The 18,590-nt window shown below is 37.1% G+C and overlaps 1 protein-coding gene and 2 long non-coding RNA genes across 4 annotated transcripts in view; 1 reads left to right on the top strand and 2 right to left on the bottom strand.

The window, feature by feature from the left end:
* Nucleotides 1–340, bottom strand: part of Slc39a8 (solute carrier family 39 member 8) — a 74,986-nt gene extending 74,646 nt beyond the window's left edge. The window contains exon 1 of one of the 2 annotated variants that reach the window (XM_046459091.2): nucleotides 190–340. The gene's annotated coding sequence lies outside the window, so the exon portion shown is untranslated. Of the gene's footprint in view, nucleotides 1–92 lie in introns of both variants that reach the window. The other variant, XM_058583826.1, reaches the window with a different exon arrangement.
* A 3,750-nt stretch (nucleotides 341–4,090) lies between these two features.
* On the top strand, nucleotides 4,091–13,744 carry LOC124102468 (uncharacterized). Its single transcript, XR_006854881.2, has 3 exons — nucleotides 4,091–4,230; nucleotides 11,037–11,118; nucleotides 13,416–13,744. It is a non-coding gene; the product is annotated as an uncharacterized LOC124102468 (long non-coding RNA).
* A 1,966-nt stretch (nucleotides 13,745–15,710) lies between these two features.
* The window catches only part of LOC124102469 (uncharacterized), a 92,940-nt gene continuing 90,060 nt past the window's right edge, over nucleotides 15,711–18,590 (bottom strand). Inside the window, exon 4 of the long non-coding RNA XR_009228149.1 lies at nucleotides 15,711–18,244. This is a non-coding gene — a long non-coding RNA (uncharacterized LOC124102469). The remainder of the gene's footprint in view (nucleotides 18,245–18,590) is intronic.

The raw sequence follows: 18,590 nt of genomic DNA, 5'->3' as shown, positions 1-18,590 counted from the left end.
CCTCTTCCTGTCTTTATGCTTTATTCCCTCCGCGGCTAACTTAGAAAGGTTGAACCGTGTAGTCAGTCCCCAGGGAGCTGCAGAAAACTGACCCTTCGGAGTCCCGGGGTTTGAGCGTCTACACAGAATCCTCCCTCCTGGAACCTCTGGACTTGGCAAGTTAAAAGGAAGGACTCGCTAGCCTCTCACCTCTCCTATCTGTCTCTTTCTCTGCGTCTTTCTCTTTGTGTGACTAGATCGGTGTCTGAGTCTCTCCTCTCTCTGTCTGTCTCTTTCTCTCTTCCCTTTTTCCTTTATCTCCTGTCCGCTGGGAAACTCTGGGATTGGGCCCTACGCCCTTCACAGATAAGTGGAGAGTCTAGTCCCCGCCTCTGTAGCACGTGGTGACACACTCCCCCAGGCTGAACTCCCGGGCGTGTCCACGCCGCGGCGCACAGCTGCTCTTTCTCCAAGCGCTTCTTTCCAGCTCAGCGGTGCCCTCTCCCTACCCTCGCCTCTGAGGATTACCTGGATGCCATCTACAAACGGGATCCCTAGCCCTCTTTCTGTTCTCAGTGGTCCACCTCTTTGTTACCTTGATGAAAACAACTTCCTGGAATGGAGTCTAGAGCCCCTTACATTGTCTAAGAGATTAACAGGAATTGCTTTTTTGTCTCACTTCTTAAAATCAGAGGACAAAGAGGAAACCCAAACTGTAGAACCCAGGCGGGCTAGCTGAGCCAGCACTGCCCAAGCCAGCCCTTCCTGACGCCGCGAGGGATATCCGCCGATCAGAAGGAATGTTTATTTGTTCAGATGAGGTTCAAGAAAAGCTGAGGTTGGGTGTGAGGTCAACACGTTTGTGTAAAGTGTATGTGGTGTTTGAGGACAAAGGTTGTGTCTGGTGGATACAACGGTCCGGAAATAAAGTGAAACCATGCTTCCCTCTTAGATGACAAAAAAGGAATTCGACGTGCTCTTCTTGCCTTTCATCAGGGCTGTGCATAGTATTTCTAAAACAGTACATTTTAAATAAAGTCGGTAAATCCAGACAAGGACAAACAAAAAGGAAGGAATTCATTATAACAACAACCATGGAAGGGAGAGACCAGGGAGAGAATGAGTATCCCAGGAAGATGGGGATCTTGGCAGACACAACTAACGGACTGTCATATGGGAGGGTTTGAGTTATTTTGACCAACTCCAGAGGGCAAAAAGAGGCAGTAAGAAGGCAGGGTTACCAAGTGGAATGTTTCTGCAGAAGCATGTCACAGCCTTAATGCAGAGATGGTGATTCGTGCATGACTGAAAGTGATTCAAATCAGCAGATCCTGAGTGACCACTTATAAGAATGAGCACAAAGATTCCTGCCTTGAAAGAAGATGAACTAAATGATCTTGAGGCTATGTTCCTTTAGTTGTAAAAGCTGTACATTTGTTCACGTTAATTTACAGAATTGTACTGAAGCTCTCAAAGGGCAAATATTTCACTTACAGGCCAGAATGAGTTGACCTCACAGTTGAGCTCTTAAATCTTTAAGACTTTAAGTGGATTTTAAAACAGAATTAGTTACCTGTTTTTCCTTTTGACCTCCATGACCTAAGATGACTTTTGTAAATCAATGTTTTAAACAGCTCATCCATACCTAGCAAGTGGTTCATTTCCTGCTTCTCCACATCTAACTTTGTTGATAACAAAGTTACCTGTTAGTGATGGATTTTTCAATAGATGTACTGGGCTTTCAATAATGCAAATTTCACAATGTGGATTTCTAAAAATTAGAATTTATCTATCAGTCATTCATATCTACATGTATGCATTTTGCTAACCCACCAAACCTACAAGACAATAAACAGCAAAATAAATAACAATCAAAATGACTGGCAATTTTACCAAGTACAGTTAACATAATGTAAACATGCAATTAAGAGAAAGCATTTGGAAAAAGAGAGAGAAAGCATTTAGAAAATTACAAGCTACTAACTAAGGCTAATTTCTATATCTTTCACCCTATTAAATTATAACACAAACTACTGCCCAGTTAATGTTTTGAGGCCCCAAAATGGCATTTTATCATTCATATCATTACCAAACAAAAAGACTTCTAATTTAAAATACAAAGTATGATCCATAAAACATATTTTTCTTGTAAATTCGCCTCAAAGGCCAAATAGTTCTGAATGATAATAATGAGAGTAGCAAGCCAAGAACACTGGCAGGGTTTTGAAAGATGTCTTTTTTATTTTTGACTTGGCTACCTGGGAAACCTAGGAAAGCCATTTAACCCAACCAGGATTTCAATTCCCTCATCTATAAAACAAGGTAATTGGGTTAGGAATGTCAAGAATCCTTTCCAGCCGTTTTTATTTCTAAATGTCTAATTTAGAAATCACCTAACAGAACAAAATATGAAACACTTAGAAGAGAAATAAAAATTTAATTCTCCAGTTGAAAGGGTAGTTAACTTCACATCATACTTTCTTATAAGAGCTTCAAATGTTTCTCAGTCCAAATCTTTTGTTACTATGGTAAATATAGAGCAAATTCTTTTAAGCTTTTTCACATTTGCATTTCCTTGTGGAAGGACTAATAAGAAAATCTAAAAGAAAGCCCATACTTTCTCTGCTTTCCCTTCTCTTTCTTTGCCTTGTAGTTCTAGAGCCATTAGGTAGTACATAACACAATAGTATCTGCATGGAGGGAACACACAGTGGCCAAAATAGGGGTGTTGGAGTTTGAATAAGAGGAGAAGGTATCAATAATAAGGAAACTTACAGTGGGTAGCTAGAGCCCAGACAGTATCATAAAGATATCCAGATTGGGAAAGGGACATGGCAAATCAGAGATGCATCCCTAATGGGGTAAGGACATGTGCATGCATCCCAGCACAGTCTACTGCAGCTCAAGTGTGATGAGCTTTTCAGCATGGTTCATCCGGACCCATCTGGAAGAGGAGGCTGTGCAACAGAGCAGTGGCCTGGCATGGTCTACCAGAACCTAAATAGAATGGAAGGCATCCATAGCTCAGTAGTACAGAGAGAAAGGCAACTATCATAGAAACTCAGAGCCTGAGTAGGTAATGAAGGTATCTATGCTTGATGGTGGCCATGCACAGAGTGTCAGTGTTGGAACAGGGAGAACAGGATGACTCTGAAGAGCAATGGCATGAGATATCAGTCCGTGCAGTTAGGAAGGGCAGCATGGCTGGGGCATCACAGTAATAGCAGTAATAGTATCTAGAACCTAGGGAGGATAAGGAAGGAATCAGGTGGAAGAAGAAAATGGCAGGAGAAAGAGATAAATTATACACAAGGGAATCGGTTAAGTAAGTAAGCATATTATAGGTTATAGAAGCAGAATTTCTCACTATCAGAGAAGAGAATTATAAATATGGAGAGAAAGTATGAATCTTATAATCAGGTTGAAATTGGCGATATCAGTGTCAATTAATGGTTTCTAGTATAGAAACAGAAACATACATAATAATAATTCCTAGCCTTGTCTACGGACAAGACCTGGAAACAACACAGTAATAGCAATGAACGTAACTAGGGCACTGAGCTTGGCTTCTAAATACTGTTCTCCACTAAACAGAATCAAGTCTCCTTAGAAAAAAGGCTGATTCCAGGAACAGGCAGGCAAAGAACGAATGATCCTGGAATATCTTGTTGTACTTGAAAGAAAGGAAATGGACCTGATCCAAAAGAATGTAGGAAATGAGAAAAGTGAGAAGTTCTTGCAACAAATGACACTGAAAGTAAAACTAAAATTTTGCTAAAACATGAATTTCAGTGAAATTAATTACATCATTCATAGAATATTTTTATCATTTGCACCATGATCCATGCTTCCTGGAAATATAAGAGTGAAAAGACACACCTTATTTTATTTTGAAGAAGCTTGGGTTACAGATTAGAGAGAAATGAGATGGTTGTTCTAATGGAGATTTTAAAGGTTATAGTGGAGCTTAACATGCGAGGCCCTGGGTTCAATCCCCAGCATGGAAAATAAATAAGGTTGCAGCACAGAGAGATAGGGGCAACTATGTCTGCAGATGATAGTGAGCAAATAATTCACAGAGCAGGTAACCCTTGAGCTTAAAGGGTAGGTAAAAGTTTGACAGAAAGACAAGAAGTAGATGCATATTCCAGGATAAAGAAACGGAAAATAAAAAGCCCTGAGCGAGCTAAGAACCTAAAAAAGAAAGAATTGCAAGAAATTTCTTGATTCTACAGAAACTGGAGCATTAAGGTAAGATCTGACAGAATCAGGAAAGATATCTAGGGATGCACCAAAAGATGCCTGATGATCTTCTTGAGCACAAAAAAATAAAAATCCCTTCAGTGAGTTTTAAACTTCCCTTTCCCTGTATTATCTGTACCAAATAATATGCATTCTTTAATTATAAATATACCACATCTAAAATTCTCAAACAAGAGCAAGATAATGAGTTTAGCTAGATCATATGTATCTATTTCACCATCAATGCCAGAAACAATGTAAGTAAGAATTGGATTTCTGCAATGCCTCTCTGAATTTCTTAATCTATAAAATGGTGATTAAAATAATATCTGCTCAGTTCACATCTCTGAATAACTATGAAAACCAGGTGTGATAAGATATGCAAAAAAAAAAAAAAACCCTTACCAACTGTACTACAGATGCAGGCATTCTCATGAGCTATAATGGCAGGTAACAAGACCTGGGTAATAGGCCTAGCAAACTGCTAATGAGAAAGGGCAAGAACCATCAAGAATATCTTAGAACAAAGACTGCTTTATGTCTACCAAGACTCTTGAGGGTTTTTTCCTAGGAAATTAAAGCATTAATCAGAAATAGTTAAGAATCACAGATAACATCAAGCCTAATCTGGTAGTTCCTTGGGTAAGGAAAAGAAAGCTCAAGAGAGTTAAGTGACACAGTAAAGGGACACATTTAGGCTGGAACACAACACCTACCCTGTCTTTTCCATTTGCCACCACAAAATAAATACCAGTCCACTTCTCACGGATAATATAGGTTGGATATCCCTTTTCTGAAATGCTCAGGATCGGAAGTGTTTCAGATTTCAGATTTTTTTCAGATTTGGGAATATCTACATGTGCATAATAAGGTATCATTGGGACAGGACCCAAGTCTGAACAGCAAATTCATTTATATTTCATATACAGTTAAACACATAGAGGAAAGTTTTACAATATTCATAATATCTTTGTTATTGAAACAAAGTTCCATGGTACGGAATTTTCCACTTGTGGTGCCATGCTGTTCCTCAAAAAATGTTAGATTTGGAGCATTTTGCATCTCAGTTTATTGGATTAGGTAAGCTCTACCTGTATAGTTGTGATATAATTGTGAGTCAATTTGATTTATGTGTGTGTGTGTGTGTGTGCATGTGTGACACCAAGTAACCTATGGGTGTTCTATCACTGAGCTATATCCACAGCCCCCCAGCCCACCCCACGCTTTGTGTGTGTGTGTGAGTGTGTGTGAGTGTGTGTGTGTGTGTGTGATAGGGTCAAACTAAGTTTTCTAGGCTGGCCTTGAATTTGTGATCTCCCTGCCTCATCCTCCCAAGTAGCTGGGATTACAGGCTTGCACCACTATACCTGGCCCCCAATTTATTTTTTTTAAGATTGTTGTTACTTTTTTAATACCTTTATTTTATTTATTTATTTTTATGTGGTGCTGAGGATCGAACCCAGTGCCTTGCACATGCTAGGTGAGTGCCCTACCGCTGAGCTACAGACCCAGCCCCCCAATTTAATTTTATTGAGTAAATGAAACTTCAAATTATACTCACCTCTGTTTCCCTAGCTCTTATTTATCCTGTTTTCTTTAATTCTTTGCTAATGAACCAATAGCTTTAGTGCTTTGTCTCCCATTCAGCTCAGCTTGCCCAATATTACTTCACTGTGGTTTCTGTGCTTTATAATTCTGTAAATTGTTTAAGATATTCTTAGAATTTGTAGAAAATTTGTTGAGTTCTATTCCAAGCACCATAAAAAATTAATATACATGTTTTACTCTTATAATTAAAGGAATAAAAAGTTATTATAAAGTAAATGGTGGTTTTAAGTCTGAGTTGTCTCTAAATGGAGACAGGAAAATAACAATCAGTGGATGTGTTTATGTGGCTCTATGTGCACATTGAGGAAACTCCTGAGCAGTAGATAGAAACCCTCATGTTATGTGGCTGGCCTGCTTCTTTATCACAAAAAGCCAACAAAAATAGCATAGATTAGCTTTTTTTAAGACCTAAAAGGCATCCAACTCCTTTCCCTCTATAAACCCTGATGAAGAATGAGGTAAACTGAATAATTGGTATAAATAATTCTCCATAGAAGAAGTACTTCCCACATCTCAATCTTCCAGGAGCACAGTCCCAAAGCTTGATTGAAATTGAGCTACTGGAAAATGTAAACAGGTGAGAATAGTTAAAAATTTTTGTTTTCAAGATACAACTTAACACAAAGTCTAGCGTTAGACATTTAGGAAATGAAATTTCAACATAAAACAACTCTATTTTAAAGGAAATTTAAAAATAGTTTATTATGAGCCAAATATGAATGACTATAGCACAGGAACACAGATTCAAATTATCTTAAATGGTGTCTTTTGTCATGGAGGAGGTTACATGATCTTTTATAGCCATAGAACAAAGGTCATAAATCAATACATTTACATAGGTAGGAGCATTAGGTAGAAGGGGAAAAAAAAAGAAAGGTGAAATTTTTTCTGTAAGCTTCAAGTGTTACAGCATTCTTAGCTTTAGTGTTGGTAGATGTTAGAATGTGGCTAAGCTTGCCATATATTTGGAGTTTTACCTCATGTCCTGAGGCTGTAAGGTCAAATACAGAGATTAAAAGTAAATGGCTATTAAAGGAACCAAGAAAGCCCAAGATAATTTTGGCCCTTGATCTGAAATATTGCATTTCTCCACAATCACAAAGTAATTGCTTGGCCAAGTTCAAATAGTTTGCAGGATCTTTAATACAGATGTGACTTCTTCAGAGAGCTTTGGCTCTACAGTTCCCCCTGTTGGCCAAGCACTGTGCTCTATGCATGCAGAGGCCAAATGCTTCATGTCTCACTGAGCTAGGAAGGTTCCTTACAAGGTTCGTTACTAGAATCTGTTGAGTATCTGGGCTGAGCGCAGTGGTGCACATCTATAAGTCCAGGATGGTAAGTTCAAGACTTGCCTGGGCAATTTATCAATTTATTATCTCAAAATAAAATAGAAGAGCTGGGGAATATAGCTCTGTAGTAGAGTGCCTTGGACTCAACCACCAGTACCACCAAAAAAAAAAAAAAAAATCCTGAGTTAAATTAATGTTATTAGATATCCTTATCAGGTCTGGGGTTTTCCTTTTGCTGTTCTTTGTACCTGACATATGTAATATGTAATGTGTAGGAGGAGGATTATTATACCTAAAGTTATAATAACCAAGAACATAGTATGGTCTAAAGTAGAGAAAGTAGCTGATGAGGGAACTAGGCATCCCAACCAATTAAAACATCCTCTGCATATATCATCATACTCTTTCATCAGACTGCCATTATGCTTTCCCCTGTATCTGCAGTCTTATCTGTGATTTACGAAATTTGATGTTGGGATTAGTTTAAATTGTTTGTTATCTTCCAATTCTAATTTTTCTTCCGGCCAGTTTGATTCCATGGCTATAACCTTGTATGGAAAGGCTAGTCCTAATTCTAAAAAATCTTGGTCTTCAACTCTTATTCATTGCTAATAATTAGATTTGTCCTATTACTGTGATACAACAGATTCTACTTTGGGAAAGTAAATGGTTAATGTCATTATAGAAGTCAGACAACACAGTATCACTTTAAATTCCTTCCCAACCAAATCATCCTTTCCCATGTACCAAATATTATTAGTAATAGGAGTAGAGACCAAAATCCAGGCTGGTGACAAATCAAGATTTCACAAATTTTTGTGGGCATCATCAAATCAGAGGCCTTAGTTTGCAGTCACAAAGGGAAACAGAACTCTAATCAATGTTGTTTTGCAAGTATCACTCATCTACTTCCCATTCGCATATTATAAACGCCATATTTTTTCTTGATTCCAAAGAATTCTGGGGCCAGGCAGCATCACAAAAGAAAATCATCTTTTCCTCTTCCTGGCTTCCTAGCTGAAAGAGAATGCAACCCAACAAGCTGCATGTAGGAAATGAAATAACATTTCCCTTACCTTAAAAATTTAGACATGCTGGTCATAAGTATGTATTTATTTCATTTATGCTACAGCTAGAACAGCCCTCAGGACACTCACATTGAAAGCCCAAGCAGACTAGGCTCTTTTTTTTTTTTCCTGTCATGGTGTATTGCCTGAGGATTCTAATTCAGCATGCAAGAAAACCAGTTTAGGAATACCAGATGTTCCTCAGAGAGGAAAATGTAAAGCCCAGTCTTCCTTAGTTAGAGTCCCCCACTTTTCCAAATATTTGCAAACTGAGATGACATAACTACGAAATGTAAAACCCACTGGAGTACCAAATAGTAGTTTCTCCCCAAACTCGTCTTCCTTCCTTGAATTTCTGCTCCCCATTTTAGCAAAGGTGTCTCTGGTCTCCCAAGTTGCAATTTTCTGTGATAGCTGATGGGATTTGTGTTTTGGGTTGGTTTCTGTGTATCTTTCCCTGTCTCAGTCTGAGGTCTGTTCCTCCTATTGTATATTGAGTTTATCCTGCACCCTTTATGGAAGGTGAGGGACTCCAGATACTGGATGATATAGGCTCTTTTGTGTGAACTCCTGGATGAGCTAATGAAGCTCCTTCTGACCCAGGAATGAGGGACGCTATTTTGGGACTTTCCCTATGAGGTCTTGCACATTCTTGGGAATTTCCTCTGATACCTTCAGGAGATAATTAGTTACCTAATTGTACCCTTTTAGGCTGCAAGGAAGGAATATCTCATTATCTTAAATGCCTTTAGGATCAGGTATTCATGGAATTTCTATACTAAAAGGTTGTGATAAAGAGGAGAAACACACAAAAAAAGCAAAAGGCAAATTTATAGAATGGAGGAAAAATGGGAGTAAAAGAGCAATTCTAGCAAAAAAAAAATTCTGGCAAATGATCTGAAACAATAGAATATGCAAATACCAATATTTAATAACCAAATACCAATATTTGTCAACCAAAGCAAAGGGAGGCCCAGATCCCAGGAACGACTTGACAATGTCCACCCAAGGAGAAGCCAAGGTCTGGGCATAAAGGGCCCAGGCCAGTACCGGGTACCAGCCAGGCAACTCCTCCAGAGAAACCAAATCAATTCTGGAGCCCATATTAAATACCAAAATTTGTGACATAAAATAGCAATTCTACTTTAAAGGAAACAGGAAAATTGCTTATTTTGAGGCAAATATGAGAGCCCATAGCCTGGGAACACATCATTGATTGAATCCATGTTCCTGTGGTCACTCATAATGGCTCAGAATAAACTAGTTTCTTATTATCATTAAATCAGAGTTATTATTTTATGTCAGCAGAAAGTAGAATGGGGACCTCTTTTGTCCCATGGGTTTTCAGCCCCTTAGTACCTTTGACCTACACCCTCTTCTCCTCTTTTCTTGCCCTCTCTCCCAACAAGTCTTCCAAACCCAGTATCTCTTCACACTAAAATATAAAAGATTAATAATTAAAAGTGATAATTGAAAACTGACCTAGGCATTTTTCACGTTTTCCCCAAATAGTACCGACTTATCTAATTTGCAAAGTACTCTTAAGTGAGACTCTTTAGAAATTTCAAGGCAGAGACCAAATATTCTCTCTTAAGCACCTATAAGAAGTTTCTTCTTGACCAGCATAATCATTTCTAGTCTTTTCCAGAGACTTATTCACAAGCACTTTTTTGGGTTTTCATTGTTGTGCTGTTGTTATTGTTGTTGTTGTTGTTTGGTACTAGGGATTGAGCCCACTATCACTAAGCCACACCCTCAGCCCTTTATTTTATTTTAAGACAGGGTCTCACCAAGTTGCAGAGGCTAGTATTGAACTTGCAGTCCTCCTGCCTCGGACTCCTCACTCACTGGAATTACAGACAAGCTCCACTACACCTGGCTCATACCACATTTTTGCTGCAGAAAAACTTTATAAAATGATATTATTTATTATTTTCATCTACAACTGATGGCAAAGTAATAAAACTCTGTTTGAAAGAGCTGTCTGTTCTCTAACGAACACATCACAAACCACTGTAACCCAAGGTCTCCTACACTGTAGAGGGGAGAAACCTATGAAATTAGAATTGGAAGACTTGACTTCTCATTCTAGCTGATACTATGTGGACAATTATGTGGCCTTTGTAGTTTGTCTGCCTTAGCTATTCTGTGTATCTCAGGAATTTGTTATGAAAGCTAACAATAGAACAAAGCATCTTATCACACACAAAGCTAAAGAAAACTAAAATCTCAAACTGGCTAAACCAGACCAATAAGTCAATTTGAGCACAATTTGCAGCACTAGATACTACTGGTCTATCTGTACATACATAACAACATCAAACAAGCTGGATTCTTCTCTAGACTGGAAAATTACTTTCTTTTCAGATCCAGAAAACTTACTTCAGAAATTTCTGCTCTTTAAGGCTTTGTTGACTTTGTAATTTTAACATAGAAACTTTAATAGTTTTTATTTCTATTTCTTGTTCTGATGGCTCTGTTCGGTATGCTTCAGGAGAAACAAAATTGATTTTGACACATACAAATAAAAAACCAAAATGTGGTACCTGATATTTTACAATTAAATATGACCCAATATTATATGAAAGTCTTAATGCAGATAAATGTACTGGAATATAATATGATTTACACAAAAATAAAGTAAAATCAGGATATATATCTAAAGAGAAAGATAATGGTTGGTATACATAGGAAACTTAGAGTCCAAAAATAACTTTTATATCCTAAAAGCTATGAACTATAAGGAAGTGTTCAATTTGTATTTATGACTGAAGAAATATTACTTGGACATAAAGTCTAATGCCTTGGAGACATGAGGGTTCACTAATACCTATTTGTTTTTATGTTCCAGGAACCATCTCTAGAAGCACCTGCTCTGCTGCATAGTATCCCACTCCTATGATTGGGGTCTAACCCAGGGCCTCACATGCCAGGTAAGCATCCTCCCACTGGGCCACATCTCCAATTCTGCATGCATATTTCTTAAAGTCTGTGGACCACTGACATCTTTGTGTGTCTTCTAGGGACCTTACAGTCCATTTCTTAATTTAAGTATCCAAATCATGTTTATTCTCTTTCTCAAAGTAAAATATATATATACTTTTCACTTCATTTGGGAACTAAATTAAATAAGAAAAATTTGTTCATGTCAAAAGAAGTCCAAATATTTAATCAGACAAAAAAATAAAAGCACCATAATTCTTTTTAAGGTTAATGACATGCAGTAACAAGTAGCTGCTTTGTTCCAACTTTTCATCTGCCTGTGCCTTAGAGTCCTCTCACCTAAAAGAAAGATGAATTACTATTGTGGAGTTAGTAATCTGAAGTTAACTCTTTTTCAGTTTTCTGTCATTTGTGAATTTCTGGGGAGGAGGAAGGAAGAAATAAGGAAGATGATGTGTATTTTGTAATGTGATTCTTTTACTTAAGTTTTTATTTCCTTTGACACATCCCAATTGGTTTTTTAATTAAAAATGAAAATTTAAATCTAAATTGTAACTTCAAACTTTTATTTTCAAATTAACTTGAGGTTTTGTTATATAATTTGAACTCACCTTAGCACTGTAAGAATAAAAACTGAATCTGTAAACTCTATTCCAGCAGGGGAAATCCCATTAGGCCAGAATTCTTATGCTCCATAAAACATTCCAACTGCAATTGCACCCTCCCACATATAAAGGAAAAATTTAGACTAAAACTTTAGAATCCAAACCAGTAAAATATAATAAGTAACTCAGTATGTTTTAGGCAGCTCCACTTTGTAGAAGTTTTATCTAAGTTATTATATAAGAACAGTAAATAATTTAGAGTTGTAATCTAAAATATCACTAAGTACTAAAATAGCTAAATATAATCTAAATATTTAATCTAAAATAAAATCATCCAAAATATTTAATCTCAAGTATCTAAAATAAAAATATCTCCAAGATGTTTCTTCCTATTTAATCCACTGTAATTCAGTACAAAACATGCTTTTGCCAACATTATGTTCAATTTTTTTCAATTTTTAGGACGTAAAATTGTTACCTTTTGGGTTCCTTAATGATTTTGTGATTCTAGGATTTGAACTTTTTAGGAAAGACTCAGAAAAATCTTGGAACAAAGTTGGAGCTAGGAAAAAAATATTGTCATCCAGAGAGTTCAGCACAGAAATCAGAAGCTGATGAGCTTTCAAATAATTTCTGCTCTTTTTATCTTGAGAGAGGTATATAAGGTCTCCATCTTAGCCAAGGCTGGAGACTAAGATCTGAAAAATAAGTGGAATTAGAAAAGGAAGAGGCTTTATAGCCTCTTTGTAGCCTTTTAGTGTCATAATCTGTATACACTGCACCTGGCCCCTGAAGTAGGTATAGAACCAAAGAATGGGGTTGGGTGTCACGGCAGACTAGATCTGGATTTTAGGATGATTAGAAAACACGTATATCGCTGTTATTTTTTTACTCACCTATGTCTCTGCTGACATTTAATAATTCAATATTTATGACTGTAAAACCAATGCCGTCAACAAAAATAATATCTATAATTATTCTCTTTAACCCACAGTATGATGACATAATCACCCTAGGGCAATTTGCTCTATGAGGCAGCTCTAGTGAAATCCTATGGCGAACAGTGTTATCACTATATCATCCAAATTAATGCGTAGCTGGCTAAATGCCATCGTTGGCTAACAGATGTTATTTTCCTCAAATAACCTTTGCTTGAATTGTTATCTGGCATTTTAATTCTAGTATATGAATATGTAGAAAATTGAATTATTCCCTTAACCAGACAAGAACACACTTTGTATATAGTCTATATTCTTAAATATTAGGAGTGAACTTAAATCTAAGATAGACCTAATATAGGAAAAAGCATGTTTTTAAAAAAACATTGAGTCACCTCAAGGCCAAAAGTAAAAATCATAAGCAATGCATATTTCAAATTTGTAGTCTTTCTTTGATATAAATATTAAGAGAGATAGTAACAAATTGATCTACATTTGAGGAGCAAATAAACATTAAAAAAAGAAAATGCCTGCTAACTGGGCTTCTGGCCAAGAATCCCAGGTTAAAGTACAAAGAAGTTGCAGTATTTGATCAACCCATGAAGTTTGTTATGATAAACCTTAGTGTGCTTTTTCACAGTGTATTTTTACCTTTGATTATTTAAGAACATTTAAACTAATTGTGCTTTTTGTCTTTTTATTGATCTGTAATCCATATCTCAAATATTTTAATTCTTTTTTCAGCACTGGAGATAGAACCTAGGGTCTCCTCATACATACAAAGTTTTGTCCTGCTGATGAACAACAGCCCCAGCCAGCCCCCTGAAGAACTGAAACTCTATTCTTCTCAACTTTGAACTGGCTACATAAACACCTTCAAAGGACTGTATGTTCCTCAGTCTCTGGACTACTGTGTGAACATATATAATTCTTATGTATTTTACCTGTATAAACAAAGAAATTCTTTGCCAGGAAATACCATTGTCAAACGCTGTGAGGCTTAAAATAGATAATACATATATAATGTCTAGCATAAAGGCACATAGTAGACAATAAATGTAAAATGTACAAAAGTGTGTGTGTGTGTGTGTGTGTGTGTGTCTTAAGTGTTGTGCTGTAATCTCAGATAGTTCTTTATTTTCTCAAAACATACCATGATTCCCTAAAATGGTAGAAATGATGATTATGACATTGATCTGAGTTTCAAATGAGAAACTTTCATTTATTTTTCACTGAGAAAATAGTTCCTTATTGGCACATCGGTGATTTGTCATTGTGTGAGCATCACAGAATGTACTTGCACAAACTAAAACTCCTTCCATGTCGTTAGGTGATATACTCTTCTGGTACCACTTTTGTACAAGCAGCCCATCATTGACTGAAACGTAGTTTTGCAGCACATGACTATGTAAATACTCGGAAAAGAAACTTCTCTTTTTGTCATTAAATCTACAGCCCACCTTTATCTGAAATCTTAACTTCTGATTTCTCTATTATTACAGAAAATGAATTTTCTAAGTATTTTTTTATAAGGCCAGCCCTCCACTGGTACAACAAACCCCTTCTCTTGCCTACTCAAGTTCTTTTTCCTAAAATGATCCCTTTTCTCTTTTACTGTATCATCAGTTTCACCTATGTACAGGATTATTCCCAAGAGCAGAAAATATTATTTCTTACCTCCTAGAAGTTCATTTCATTCTTTATCCATATCAAGATACCACTGTATTTTTTATGGGTTAAATTGTGTTCCCCGAGAAGATATGTTGAAGTTCTAATGTATAGTAACTCAGAATGGGACCTGGTTTGAAAATAGGATCATTGTAGATGGAATTAGTTAAGATGAAGTCATACTAGAGTAGGGTGGACCTTGATCCAATGTGACTGTTATCATAAAAAGAGAGCCAGGTGGAGACATACAAAGACACACAGGGAGAACCATGTGACAATAAATACAGAAATTGGAATAATGCAGCTTCGCACTAAGGAATGCCAAAAAATGCCAGCAAACCACTAGAAGCTAAGAAGAGACAAGCCAGAGTTCAGAGGAAGTGTGATCTTCCCAGAGCTTGATTCCAGGCTTCTAGCCTCCAAAACTGTGGGTTAGACAGAAATTTTCTGTATCCTCATCTACCCAGTTTATGGCACTTTGTTATACCAACCCTAGGAAACCAATAGACCATCAGTTTTCCACTCCATACAAGATGATTTCCATTAATAGAAGATACATTACCTCTTATCTCTTGAAAGTCCCCTTAACCTGACATCTCTCTTAAGCTAATACGCTGTTTCTTTGCTTCATTCTCCTTTGCTTCCATTTAAGAGTCATTTCTTTTTCTCCAGTACTAGGAATCAATCTCAGGGACTCTACACACTGAATGACAACCCTAGCCTTTCAATTTTTATTTTGAGACAGAGTCTTGCCAAGTTCCCTGGGCTGGCCTCAAACTTATGATCCTTCTGCTTCAGCCTCCTGAGGAGGCTGGGATCACAGGAGAACCACTATGCCCAGTCTTGAGAGTAGATTTCTTGAAAGAGTTGTTTACAATTGCTCTTATCATTTTCCCTTCCCCTTCTCTAATGCTTCTCACTTTACTCAAGGTCCCCACCGACTCTCCTCAGAAAAAGCTATTTTTGTCAAAGTAATTAACTGTATTTTATTTTCTCCATAACAAAAATATTATATATTGGGGTTGAGGCTGTGGCTCAGTGGTAGAGCACTTGCCTAGCATGAGGCACTGGGCTTGATCCCCAGCACCACATAAAAATAAAAACAAATAAAGGTATTGTGTCCATCTACAACTAAAAAATAATAATTTAATATTATATGTGTATTTTTAATGTAGCTTTTGCCTTTCTTCCTTGCTAGAAGCTAAGTTCAAAAAAAAAAAAAAGAGGAAAATGGTGATTTTTCCATCAAACTCCAGGCCTAGCACTCATAGGGCCTCACTGAAAATGGATGAAATGCATTTGGTTTTAGATTTTTAACTGTTAGTAGTACATAAAATTCCATTTGTATTTAAGCATTCTTTGTTTATGTGTGTTGAAAGTCTTTCAAGGATTTCGGTATAATTTTTCAGGAATTTAAAAGCTGCTAATATTTTCATGCTTGGTAATCATACATTATCTCTAATATTTTATCCTAAGTAAACCATGATGTCTTTAAATTTTGTTATGTTATACCTTCCATAGCTACTAGCAGATATTTATCTTCATATTCATCCTATATATTGGGGAAAGGAGGTATTTAACGTGTATCTTACAGTTGTCACATCTAAGTGAATAAATGCAAAGTGGGATAAAAGCTTTTGACTATTCTATCACCTTAATTTCCACTGAAATCCTCTATCACTAATGCACCTTATAATTTCATTAACATTCAAGATAAGTATCTTAAGATTATTATATTAAATGAGAAAAAGCATCTTCCTGGATATTAATGTGATTTTAAAATACAAAATGGGAAATTAAAGATGTTACATAAATAAATGCAATAATTGAAGATGTTTGTTCAGTTTGCGCTCTGAAGGGCAGCAGAAATTGAATACAATAAACTGAGTAAAAAGAGAATATTAAGGAGTACTGTTAAATGTATTCATAAAATCTATGCTCTATAATATGAATGGGATTACAATCATATTAACCTATGATGTGATAGTTCACAGTAGTGAACCATCTGTATGCACATAAGCTTGTCTTTTCCACCTGCTCATTGCTTTCTTTATCAGTAGTAAACGGTAGCTTACTAGCAAGATAAGACAGCATATTATAGACGCTGAAACTTTGCTAACTCCAGGTATCAGAGACAATTTGTTCCACTGTCTAGCAAGGCTTCCATAGAAGAACTCTACATACTTTCTATTTTTTTAGAAATGCAGTAATATAATAGCAGCACTGTGGTTCAGTATACAATTACATTTTGTTTTGTTTCCACTAACTCATCTTTGAAAAAAATCTTAATTTTATGAACAAAACAGATTTAAAAAGTGTCAATGACAAAGTTATATTGGATTTCACAACATAAAAGTTATTCATTATTCATTTATTTTTGAGACAGGTTCTCCCTCTGTTGCCCAGACTGGTCCTGAACTCTTGGGTTCCTCTTACCTCAGCCTCCCAAGTAGCTGAAATTACATACACCACCATGGCCAGCTAGAAATTATTTTAAATATATTTCTTCATGCTTTCTTTTAATGAAATTATATTTCAACCCTTAGCTTCATTCACTATGACTTCTCTCTGCCCCCAAACTCCGCCCTCACCATTGCCCCTCCTCACATTCCAATCATGTTTTCCCATCATTTCCTCCTTCAACCTAATCAAACAGATGAGGTGTCTCTACACCTGAGGCAAATTCTGTATCTCAGCTCTAGATCTTTCCTCTTCCTGCACCTCCAGTAATGTTCTCCTCTCCCTCCTGCACCCTTAACCCTTTTCTCACCCATCAGTGGCTTCTCCCCAACAGCACCCAACCCACACACCTCTCCACACTGCTCGGGAGCCGCTGTCCTAGTTTCTGCCTCTCAGCCAAAGTGTCTACCTTCTTTTCAAAGATCAATCTCCGGGTTGTCTCCTCTACTAGGTCTCTTGGCAGAATTTGACCCTGGCTGACCATTTGTCCTTGCTGGGGATTGAACTAAGGGCCTCACAAGTGCAAGACAAGTGCTCTACCTGAGCTACTTCCCACCCCACCCCCAACTCCATTCCTCTTGAAACAGCCCTGACCTTGTCTTTACAAAGCTACATTTTCCTAGTTCTACTTTTTTTTTTTTTTTACATTTCTGATCAGTTAAATAATAGTCCTATTAAAGGTTTGAGTCACTTCAAGCTCTGTTTTTCATCCTTTTTCCCCGATTGTACACAGGCTTCTTGACCACCCTGATCTAATTCCTTCATGTCAATTATTACCTATTTGGGCTCTGTTATATCCCTGACCCTCAAATTCATATGCTGAAGTTCTTACCCTGAGTCCTCAGAATGTGATTGCATTTGGAGATATAGCCTTTAAGATGTAATTAAGGTAAAATTAGATTTTTTGAGTAGGCACTAATACAATATGACTTGTGTCCTTATAAGAGGAGGGGATTGGTACACAGACACAGAGGAAAGACCATGCAAAGACACAAGAAGATGACCCTTTCAGGAGAAGCAGAAAGACCTGATCCGAAATCATCTTGTTTATAGCCTCCAGAATTGTTAGACAAGAAATTTCTGTTGCTTAAGACACCCAGCCAGTGATACTATTAAAGTAGTCCTAGCAAACGAATACACTAGCTATGATTATGCCATAGCTCCTTAACTCATTCCTGTTATGTCAGCTCTGAATGCCAGATTTTACTACGTACTGGACCTCACCAACTGGATACCTCAAAAACATTCCAAGATTTCAACATATGCTGGCTCATCCTATGACCTGAGCCAGAAACCTGATCATTTTAGTGGATCCTACATGTGCCCACTCCAGTTTCACTTTAAGAAGGTCTCAAATTTTCTGTCCCGGGGTTTCTCCAAGGTTTCTTCAAGAACTTGCTTAGCCATTCCCCAGTTTAAAGGAGCTGATGTGCCTGGAGGGAATCCTAAACCAAAGAGAAACAAGAACAGGGAATAAAGGCCCAGTCTGACAGTTCTAAAGAGCTTTTAACATGGCTTCTCAGGGGATCCCCACCAAAGATCCTGCCCTAGTACTTTGTGGCAATAAATGTTTTGTAATACACCCTTTATGAACTTTCTCACTTCCCTGACTCACTCTCCCCATTACCTCACTCTTACTTCCTGAGATCATCTTCTACAGCCCAGTTCTTGGCTGACTCACTCTTTTAAGGGGAACCTACACGAATCCTGTCAATGGTGTTCTTTTATCTTTCTTCTCTATTTTCACTGGCCATCCATTATCAGATACTGGTAGTTCTACTGTGGCTTTCA

Source organism: Marmota monax, unplaced genomic scaffold, assembly GCF_021218885.2.
Source record: "Marmota monax isolate L192 unplaced genomic scaffold, Marmota_monax_Labrador192_F-V1.1 WCK01_AAM20220418_F8-fsc00002, whole genome shotgun sequence".
Lineage (NCBI taxonomy): Eukaryota > Metazoa > Chordata > Mammalia > Rodentia > Sciuridae > Marmota > Marmota monax.
This window is presented reverse-complemented; position numbering and strand designations above follow the sequence as displayed.